This window comes from Vicugna pacos, chromosome 29 (genome assembly GCF_048564905.1).
Source record: "Vicugna pacos chromosome 29, VicPac4, whole genome shotgun sequence".
NCBI lineage: Eukaryota > Metazoa > Chordata > Mammalia > Artiodactyla > Camelidae > Vicugna > Vicugna pacos.
The window spans coordinates 4,903,049-4,914,293 of NC_133015.1; the positions used below are offsets into that span (position 1 = coordinate 4,903,049).

Here is an 11,245-nt window from a genome sequence, read left to right on the forward strand (position 1 = left end):
CGACAATGTCACCATCATTTCTCACTTGCTTAATATGGTCTCCTACCAGGTTTCCCATTCTTGGTTCCCTCATATCCACCCTCTACTCAACTGCCAGTCATCTGCCTTACATGTGAATCTATTCAGTTCTCCTTCAGCTTTAAACCCTTTGCAAATTAAGCCTCTGTAACATTAGAAACCCTGATTTGGGTCACACAGCCAGGAATTGATGGTATTAGAACTGAATTCACATTAGAAGTTTGAATAATGTCTTCAGAAATTCAATTCGGCTTGAATTTATTTTTCCTCAAGAGGTCATGCATTGTGGAGTTCCATTTAACGTACTTCTGATCACATACAGAACAACATGGTTCAATTTCATTAGGATGTTACTTGTTTATAAATTATTGGATCACCCTTATCTGTTATCTTAGTTGGGTTTTCCTGAAAGGACTTGCATGCAGGCAGTTTATCTGGGAGGTGAGCCAGGGAGCAGGGATGGGGAGAAGTATGCGCCACAGAAGGAGCCAATAGAAGTGTGTGTTAAGAATCTTGACACTGCGATGACAGGGTTCAGTTCTCCCCAGAGAACATAACGGATACCTCCTAGAATTGCTACCTGATGGATGGAAGACAGAGAGGATTTTCCATCAGTTTCTGCCCCCCATTGGTTGAGAGCTGCCCTGAGGAAGGTTGACTGTACATAGATACCAACCTGCAAAACCCTGCCAGCACCTGGGCTCTGCGGAGCCCCAAGGCAGGAGGTAAAGGCAGGCAGCACACACACAGGAGCTCTGTGTCTGGGGCTTCTCCCTCCCTTGTGAGCTGAAGCCTGGATAAACCTGTAGACCTGGTACAACAGTCACAGCTGAAATGAGAGATGCTGGCAGCCAGGATAAGTCTGGGCACCAGATGCATCTGAGACACCCACTGCCAGAAAATGAAATAATTAAGAGATAGAATGCCGTTCCATTCACTGGTATTTCTAAACTCACACAAATTTCAAGTAATTGGTTATAGATTAGCACAAATACATTTTTCACTATTTTTTCTCAGCAGAAAACAAAGATAATTGAATTATGTGTAGGTGGTTCTACCAAGTGACTCATTTGTTGCCATAAATTCGAGGTGCTTAGTGGCAAAGCCAGGGCTAATAAATAAATAATTCTCTCTGGAAAAGAGACAGAATTCTCTACTTCTGTAACAGTCCATTTATAGATTTGTTAAATATTAAAAACTCTGGGCTCAAAATTAATCCTACAGAAAATGATTTTAGCTGTATTGTAGAACCTTGGAAATTATATGACTGATAACTTTCACTACTTGTTCTATGTCATTTCTTAAGCTCCTTTACTTATTTATTCAGACACAAGAACTATGTCAAGGTAACCTGTAACTTTCAGAAAATGAAATCCTTCATATATTTTTAGAACATGAATTCTCTCTTTTTTAACTAAAGTACAGTCAGTTACAATGTTTCTGGTGCACAGCACAATGTCCCAGTCATGCATATACATACATATATTCATTTTCATATTCTTTTACAGTAAAGGCTATTACAAGATATTGAATATAGTGGAACAGGAAGTCTTTATATCTATTTTATCTCATTTAAAAATGTATGTTAAATGGATATATTAATATATCCATAGACTGAAGATAAAGATAAGGTATAATTAAAATATTAACAATGGTTATTGTCTTGGGATAAAATTGAAGGAATTTTTATTTTGTTCTTTGTGGCTTTTGGAATTTCCCAAATTTCCTATAGTTCTTACATGTTATTTCTGTAATTAGACCCAATCCTACATGATCCATCCGTTTTCAAAAGTCAAATTAAAAAGAAAATCCTTTGGTAACCATTTTTAATTGAAATGTAGCCCAAGATGGTTTTCATGGAAAATTGTTACAACATAGCTTATGCATGCAGAGAATTTTTCCATCACAATGAAAAAGAATCAACCATTTGATTTTATTCTAAGTTAGCTTCTTTCCAGGGATATTAAAACCTTAGGTCTAGAGGCCATGCATGGAGGGTCTTAGAGGTGCCAAATCACATGTACAAAGAAAGGCGGGAAAGACTGCGTTTTCCTAGTTCCAACGTGGCAAGAATTACAAAATCCACTGACCTTATTTCTGACTGTATGCACACATACCACTTGTCATTTCATGTTTGGATTGGGGATGGCCTACTTTCTGGATAGATTTAGACCATATTCTCCTGTTAGGAAAGTTCTTCTGGCTCCATTCCTCAACATTTCTCCTACTGTACGGAAGGAAAATTCTAGAAAGGTACCAGAAACATCCTGCAAAAGGGAACTGGTGAACTCATTAATCATTAACCACTGCCGTCTCACCAAACCAGCTAGAAAGAGACTGGGACTGATAGGCAGAGCTGATAATTCCAGTAGGGCTCACTGCTCACCACGGGCAAATCCTAGGTGGATCTTTATGTAGTTAACCCTGGGTCAGTTCCCAGGCCTTTCTCCTTTTCCAGAAACTCCGGGCATTGGTCAACTCTCACGACCCTTACAGAGCAGCAGCTCTTTGCTGTCCCTGGCTGTAGAGGGGAACTCCCCTGGGTCACGTTGCTTTCAGTGACAATTACGTGGGCCCTTTCGGTTTGTCAGGGTTTTGGGGATGGGGAGTTTTTTTTGTTTTTTTTTTTTTTTTGCTCTGTTTTGTTTTGCTTTTAATCTTGAGAAAATTGGGGACAACAGAAATCAAGAAGCAACAAACTTGAATTACTGACCAACCGTCACAGTTCTTACCCTACAAGGCGGATCATGTTCCTGAGCGGGGATCTGGTTCCATTCTCTGCTTTCACTCCTCAGCTGGGGTTCCCCAAACAGCATCTCACTCTTTGAGTCTCTCATTAGCGAAGGGAAGGCAGAGTCTTCTGTACCTGAGTCTCCACTTCTGTAGATGCTGGCCAGCAAAAAAAGCCAAACAAGTAGGCCCTTTGTCTTCTGTGGGTAATTTACGTCTCTGTGAACTTCCATCTTGGGTAGCAGAGAGGCCTTATCTAAATTCACAACACCCTCATCATTATATGCTTTTAAATACTCTCTGTTATTCCTTTATAGTAGGATTCCTCAACCTTGGTATTATTGACATTTTGGGCTGGTGACTTGGGGACTAGAACACTTTGACCAGGTGCTATTAAATTGATGGAGAGAGGGAGGTTCCCATGATCTATTACTTCCTAACCAATGACCACGACACTTCAGTGGCTTAAAACCAAATTTCATTCTCTTTCATAATTTCTGCAAGGCAGAAATGCAAGCAAGGTTTGGCCGGTTTGTCCTGGCTCAGGAATTTCTCATCCATTTGCAGTCAGACAGTGGCTGGGGTGGAACAGTCATGGTGGCAGCTGGTGCTGGCCTGGCACCTGTCCCACTTCATGGATTCTCAGGGCCACCTCTGTGGTCTCTGTTATGCGTGGTGGCCTCAGGTCACCCAGGCTCCTTCATGCCAGCTCAGAACCCCAAAGGCAAGTGTCCCAAGAGGACAAGGCAGGCGTGCATGACTCTTTTATGACATAGCTCAGAGGTCACAGAGCATCGATCCCACCATCCCCTACTGCTTGAGGTGGTCACAAAGTCCTGCCCAGGTTCCAGGGGAGAGGACACAGACCCACCCTGACCTCTCAGGGAGAGGAATGTCCAAGTCTCAGGGTAAGAAAGGCCTGTGAGTTGGGAGATAGGCCTGTGGCTATCTTTTGAAAATGCAGTCTGCCTCAGGGAAGAACAATAGAGCTGTAGCCCTTCAGATGAGTTGTGTGTGTGTGAGTGTGTGTGAATTTTTTTTTAATTGAGTTGTAGTCAGTTTACAATGTTGTGTCAATTTCTGGTGTATAGCACAATTTTTCAGTCGCACATAAATATATATAAATTCATTTTCATATTCCTCTTCACTGTGAGCTACCACAAGATCTTGATCTGAGTGCGGCGAGAACTCTGGGACCCCAAGAGGCAGTGGGTCCCTCACAGCTGCCTCCCCTATCACAGCAAATGCAATAGCAGTTGGCTAAGGATGATAAATGCAGTTCCAAGAAGAGAGGGGCCCTGAGACAGCCCCGTCAGACTTCCTGCTGCCTGTAGCTGGGAGAGAGAAGGGCTGAATTTTCCCCCGTTCCTCAAAGATGGGAAAATATGCTAAGGGAGCGAGTGTTGGGTACAAGACAGTCCACATTTTATGAAGAGACATCTTGGTTGTTAAGAGGGATTGGCTTTCTCCACAGGAAAGCCAAGACATGCTTGAACCAGAAGCAGATAGGTTTCAGCCATCTAGGGAAGGTTAGTGTGCTGGGGGGAGGGGTGTAGAGGGAGGGGGAGATGGAGGAGGAGGGTCAAATCCCAGAAGTAGGTATGGCAGTTGTCCATGCCTTGAAAATGGTCTCATATCCTTGAGTAGATGCCAGTTGGCAGACACCAACCAATGGCTTCCCTACCCCAAATCCGAAGCTCTCTTAGTCCCTGGGAACTTACCTGGCATTTCAGGGGGAAAGAAAGAGGAAAAAAAGTCCTGGATTGATTAAGTTTGCCCGTAAGTGATCAGATTATGTTTTTGGCCATCAGACTAAATGGGAACACAGCATATGATCTTAAGTTAGAGAAGAGTGAAGAACGTTACAAATTTGTGGTCATAGCTGAGGTTCGGGCTTGCAAAAATCATACCAACTATAAATAACTATTCCTTAGTCAAGGGATAGTCTTAAATGTCTTTAATTTTTCACCGTAGAAATTATTCTGCAATGACAATTCATACCTGCTTATTTATACACGTCTATTTCTCCAGGAAAGATACCTAGAAGTAAAAATTCAAAAGATTCTTGGAGCTTTTCTTCAAGGAGCTGTCTCACCCAACCATTTGCCTAGAAAAAAACCTTTCTCCTATTACTAGAATGTGTGTTTCTTAAAGACAGAGGGTTTTGTTTGTTCTGCGATTTTTGCACAATAAATATTTGTTGAACAAACAATTCACATTTACATATTAAATAACTCTATGGTCTCTTTTGAAAATATTTATCTTTAAGATAATCTCATAAGCCACTTTTTCTCAAGATAGTTTCCTATTTCCTGAATAAAACTAAAGCCAGAAGCAGGCTCATGAGCCAGCTAAGGAAGTTTGAGTAGGAATTTGAGTGGGAAGGTGGGCAGGCATTCTTGCTCAAAAACATCAGTTCGATCACCAATGAAGCCGCAGTTTTTACAGCATAATTTCTGAGAGTCGTGAAGAGGTTTGGTTTTCTAATAATTGCGCTCATCAGGTACCATAGCTGCCTCCCCACCCACCGCTATCACTCAATTTTGCAGTAATCACTGATAACTTAAACGGGGACTGGCAGGAACAAACAAGATCCATTTTATGAGATTATGAGCTATAGGGGAGTAAGGAGGCCAGAGGGAAGAAGGGACACCAAAGATATAGTCTCCCAGAACTTCATTTTGTAGGGGGCCCAGCTTGCCTGAGATGAGAGAGGACAGAGTTCAGACTTACAGAACCTCAGTTACTCGACAGACTTTTTTATCTGTGAATATCACTGATAGACTGCTTCTCAGGTGTTAGTTTGCCAAACTGTCAGTCCGGGTGAAATAAATTCACCGGATAAGTGCTTTACCTAATTCTGCTTGATATATAAAGCCTGCTACATCATTCGATGCCAGTAAGAGTTAAGCAATATTCAGTGTTGTCATTGAAATGTTCAGTTTTCCCTTCTTTTTAAATCCAGGTCAGCCCAGGCGAGTAGAACAGTGTTTGCTCTCAGTCAGAGTGGAAACGGAATTTTAAAAAGCTGTAACAAATTGAGGAAGATAAAGGCCAGAATTTTTCTACAAGAGATATTAAAAATAGAGATACTCTTTGCAGTGAGTTTGAGATTTAAACTTTGAACTAGATATAATTATAAAATAGATAGACCTTGGGGTAAAAAAGAGGTGGGAGGGAAAAATACATTGCAAGAGAATCCTTGAGGCTGTTCTCGAGAGTTTAAGGACTACAAAACGTCTAGTGTTCTATTCCTCTAAATCAATAAATATAGCAAAATTCTCCCACAAATATCCTCAGAGGGGGAAAATGCAAGACTATTGGAATAAAAAAAAGGAAAAATCTATAGGAAAACTGAAATTGTTTTTCATTCTTATTTCACTCTGTCAATCGTCTAATCAATAGCAGAGGAGTGTATTTCAGCTCTGCCTGCAGACTAGTCACTTAATGTTTTTTCTGAGTTTGGATTATTTGTGTGTTTCTAGTGAGGGAGGCCCTTAGCATTTCAAAAAGGTATTAATAACGCAAGAACATATAGGATTGAACAGACATAAGTGCTCCCTTTCATGTACGGGGCTCGTTCTTAGACAACCTCAGTTTAGATGCCATTTAGGAGCTGTTGGGTGTCACTGTGTGTTGGGCATTCACTGTGTCACAATTTACAGGTGCTATCACAATGAATTCTCATAACAGCTGTGGGACTTGGGCACCAACATTAACCCCATTTTAGAGTGGAGGAAGTTGAGGCACAATGTGCTAAAGTCAGGTCCTTTGCTGTGACACTGTACGTGTGGAATGAAAATACAGGTAGCCTGGCTCCAAAGCTCATGGTTAACTATTGTGCAATTAATCTTTACAAGATAATAATAGTGAGGAGACTTAAAAACCAGACCACCTGGGTTTAAATCTTGGTGCCGATACTGGCTGCATGATTGTGGGCAAATCATTTAGCTCTCAGTAGCTGTTGGCTTGAGCACTAACAATAGTCCCTGCTTCGCAGTGTTGTTGTGCAGATCAAAGGTCAGAAGAAGAGCTTCAGCAGTGCCTGGGATTTGGAACCTATTCAATGAGGAAACCAACTCACAGATATATTTCTTCTTCTCTTTTTTTAAAACTTTTTAATGTTTTTTAAATTTTTATTTATTTTGGGGGGTAACTAGGTTTATTTATTTATTTTACTGGAGGTACTGGGGATTGAACACAGGATCTCATGCGTGCTAAGCACACACTCTACTGCTGAGCTATACCCTCCCTCGCCCAGATGTATTTCTTTCTTTCTTTTTTTAACAGACTTTATTCTTTTAGAGCAGTTGCAGGTTCACAGCAGAATTGAGCAGAAAATACAGAGAGTTCGCACATCGCCCTCCCTACCCACACATGTATACTCCCCTACCCTCAGCATCCCTCATCAATGTGGCATATTCAGTACAATTGATGAGCCAACATGGACACGTTATTATCAACCAAAGTCCATAGTTTACATTAGGGTTCACTCTTGATGCTGTACATTCTATGGGCTTTGACAAATGCATAATGACATGTAGCCACCACTATAGTATCACACAGAGTAATTTCATTGCCCTAAAAATCCGTTGTGCTCCATCTATTCATTCCTCCCTCCCTCCCTCCCTCTCCCCAAACCCCTGGAAACCACGATCTTTTTATTGTTTCTGTAGCTTTGCCTTATTCCAGAATGTCATTTGGTTGGAATTTTAGTTTGTAGCCTTTTCAGACTGCTGTATTTCTTGAATGAAGAAGGCAACACATCAACATAAAAAAAAAACTTTAAAAAAATGACTAAAGTTCTATTAGGATTCAAAGGAAGATCACTTTGTTAATGAAAGGAAAAGAATGACATCTTACATAACAGATGAACATTCTTCACCATTTAGTGCTAAGTAGGATTTTACATATTTGACAAATATTTTCTGGTACACCTTGTGCTTTGGAATCATGATGAATGATGTCAGAAAAAGCTAACTAAATCTCAGAGTAGTACCTCTGACAGCCAAACCACCTGGAGCTTATTTGGGGGGGGTGGTAATTAGGTTTATTTATTTATTTTTAATGGACGTCCTGGGGATTGAACGCAGGACCCTGTGCTTGTTAGGCATGTGCTCTACCACTGAGCTACACCTTCCCCCTGCCTGGGAACTTTTTAAAGCCACCCGTATCCTGGCCTTACCCCCAGAGACTGACTCTTCAGAACTGAAGGTGGGGCAAGGAGTTTGCACTTGGCGTTCGGTTGGGTTGCTTTTGTTCTTTTCACCCTGAGAGTCACTGATTTAAGAGCATTGGACACTGCTTAGCTGTCTGTTCCCCTCCTCTCCTACTTTTCAAGGAATACCAGGGAAAGTCAAGCCACAGCTGCACGGTCACACTGCTACTGACTGTCCTGGGTGACTTGTGTTGTTTCTCTGCCCCAGTTCATGGATTTCCCACCAACCACACTCAGCCTCTTTGGCTGGGGATTAGTAACAACTTAAATTTTTAAAAAAGTATTCCATTAGATACATAATAAGAACATAAAATTTCATTTTATCAGTGATTAAAACTGTGGATGAGATTATTGACCAAATAAGAGGAGAAATGTATTGGTAAACACTAATTTTCTAAGCAATGAAAGCAGGTGAATTACTCAATTCCACTGAATAAGGAAGACACTACTCTGTCTCAGACACCAGCTTATTTTTTTCTTTTCTTACGTGAATTATTCTGCTTCTCATAATAACCCTGTGAGGTGAGCATTATTTTACCATTTTGTTGATTCGGAAACTGACATTCATGACAACTTGTTCAAGGCCCGGGCCAGCAAAAGGCAGACTCCAGGTTCAGGTCCGGATTTCCGAGTGAGTGGTTCAGAGCCGTTTCTCCTTCACTAGACTGACAGGGGGACAATTGTCTCTGCTTTGGTGAAAAACACATTAAGGGAGGGTTTTTTCTAACGTGTTATCAATTTTCCATGACGTTTTTGGTAACCTTACTTTTCAATAGACAGTCAGAGTCTTTTTTGTTAGAATCACTCCACAGCCCCACAATGAGTAGGCAGTGAAAACTGGCAGCACGTTCCACAGTCTGATTTTAGTCAAACATCAATCCACTTGTAAAAGTCCTTAGAAAGGAAAAAAAAAAAGCCTTTAGCACTTTACCAAGCGGTGGAGAGGGGGCTGGTTTGAAGATTATAGGCGCTTTCTTCCCACCGTTCAGAGGAGTGCCTGCACTTCACAGCTTCGAACGTCACCATCTAATTTTTTTTGCTCTCACTGGATCTCTTTTAAAACACATGGAGATGAAAGTTTCCCCATAAGACACTGTTTGCTGGGCAGCCCTCCAGGTCGCCCTCAGTTTCTTGTGTCACTTTGGGTTCGGTGCCTTCTCACCTGACGCGGTGCTGTCACCAGAAAGGGGAACATGTGTAGTTTCTGACCAAACCGCTTCTTTCATGACAGCTCCTGCCCCCCTCCCCTGCTCCAACCCCTCTGCCTCTGCTCATCCACGGAGCCTCTTGACTGAGCAGGTTGAAAAATATCGTTAAAAATAGGACTAAGCATTTCTGACCCATTTAATGGGATCTAAGTGAGATGAGGTGGCTGGGTGACTGGGGTCAGTTTCCAGCTTCACCCCATTTTCCATCTCCTTCCTTCATTTCTTCACTCATTCATTTCTTCAGTCTGTCCTTTCTAAGGGGAGCTGTGTGCCCAGTCCTCTGTGGAGCGCTAGGAACGATTAAGCACCTGCTGTCTGCCCTCAGGAAGCTGGCCAAGATGTGACCTATAAAAGCAGCCTGATCGGTGGAGTGGCCGTGCCTGCGCAGGGCACCCTGCGAGCACGTGGCGGGCGCATCTATTCCAGCCAGGGCCTGGGCAGGGAGGGAGAAGCTTCCTGGGGTGGTTACCTATTGGTTCGTTCTGGTAAGATGGGTGTGAGGAATTGGATGGAGGTGAGAGGGGGCAGTGGAATGGAGCCGATGAGGGGCATTCTAGACAGTGGGACATTGTGAGCAAAGGCTTTGAAGAAGAAAAGCCATGTGTGTGTGTGTAAATGTGTGTGAGTGTGTGGGTGAAAGTGTGTGTGTGTGTGAGACATATAGATGGCGCTGCTTAGGGGTTGAATTGTGCCCCCTTCCAAAATGACATGTGGAAGCCCTAACCTCGCAAGGTAGTCTTATATGGAAATAGGATCTTTAAACAGGTAATCAAGTTAAAATGAGGTCATTAGGGTGGGCCCTAGTCAAATATGACTGGTGTCCTTATAAAAAGGGGAAATTTGGACACAGAAATAGATACATAGAAAGGACGATGTAAAGACACAGGGAGAATGCACGGGAAGATAGATGGCTGGAATAACACATCCGCAAACCAGGGAACACTAAAGATTGCTGGCAAACCCCCAAAGTGAGGAGGATGCAAAGGAGTCTCCCTTAGAGGTGTCCGAGGGATCCCAGCCCTGCTGATGCCTTGATTTCGGACTCCAGGTCTCCAGAACTGTGAGTCAACAAATTTCTGTTGTTTTAAGCCACCTAGTTTGTGGTACTTTGCTGGGACAGCCCTGGGAACCTAACACAGCATGATACAATTTCTTTTATTTAGTGGGTTCTTACAGGTGATCAGATGTCAACACTTCATTATTTACTCAAAATACTTTAAATCATAGGGAAAAGGTATGGAAAGGAAGAGTCAAAATGTCTTTTTTTTTTTTAAAGCTACAAGAGCTTAACAAATTCAATAGAGAGCAACATTTTTGCCTGTGCTTAGTCTCCAGTGGCTGTCATAGTAAGTGCTGATGTAAATTGGGCGAAGTGGCTGCTTCCCCCTGGAATGTGATCAAAACAAACACAGTGCTGGATCACTCAAAGGATGGCAAGGGCTGCTCCACCTTTTCCAAGGGAGAAAGTTGATATGCACCCCAATGGTTAAAGGACTGTTTCAAATGTATGTGATTGTTATTGCGCAAAGTAAAGATCGTAATCACGTGGGAAGTCCCAAGGTTCCGGGACCCTGGATGGGAACTCCTGTCGGCCCACCGGAAATACTAAATTGAAAAGCTTGTGGCCAAAATGAAACATCTAAGCTCATAGTTTTCTTCTTCTTCTCTCCCTCTTCCCCTATATATATATATATATATATTTTTTTTTTTCCCCTTAATGGACGTACTGGGGATTGAATCCCGGACTTCGTGCATGCCAAGCACACACTCTATCACTGAGCTATACCCCCCACCTCCTTAATGGTATTCTTCTTAAGGTATTTGTACCCAAATACTTTGAAATCAACTCAAAAACTCATTAAACATTTCTGTCCTCCAAAGGAACACAAAATCTGACACACACAGTTTGCAAATCACTATCAAGATATGTAGCACTTAAAACACACTCAACATGTAAATTCACTTTAAGCCAAAGATAACTGATTTATCCAATGAATGCATCAAGATCTATTAATTTATGCACTCACTTCATAATAACAAGGATTAACTGAAGACCGTTTCTTCTTAAAAA

General features: G+C 42.0%; 2 long non-coding RNA genes across 2 annotated transcripts; one reads left to right on the forward strand and one right to left on the reverse strand.

The window, feature by feature from the left end:
- Positions 1-259: 259 nt before the first annotated feature.
- Positions 260-3,456, reverse strand: LOC140690218 (uncharacterized). The gene is made up of 3 exons (XR_012065399.1): positions 2,751-3,456; positions 695-909; positions 260-598 (listed from the first exon to the last, which is right to left on the reverse strand). It is a non-coding gene; the product is annotated as an uncharacterized lncRNA (long non-coding RNA).
- Positions 3,457-3,595: 139 nt separating this feature from the next.
- Positions 3,596-10,602, forward strand: LOC140690226 (uncharacterized). Its single transcript, XR_012065409.1, has 2 exons — positions 3,596-3,656; positions 10,451-10,602. It is a non-coding gene; the product is annotated as an uncharacterized lncRNA (long non-coding RNA).
- Positions 10,603-11,245: the final 643 nt, after the last annotated feature.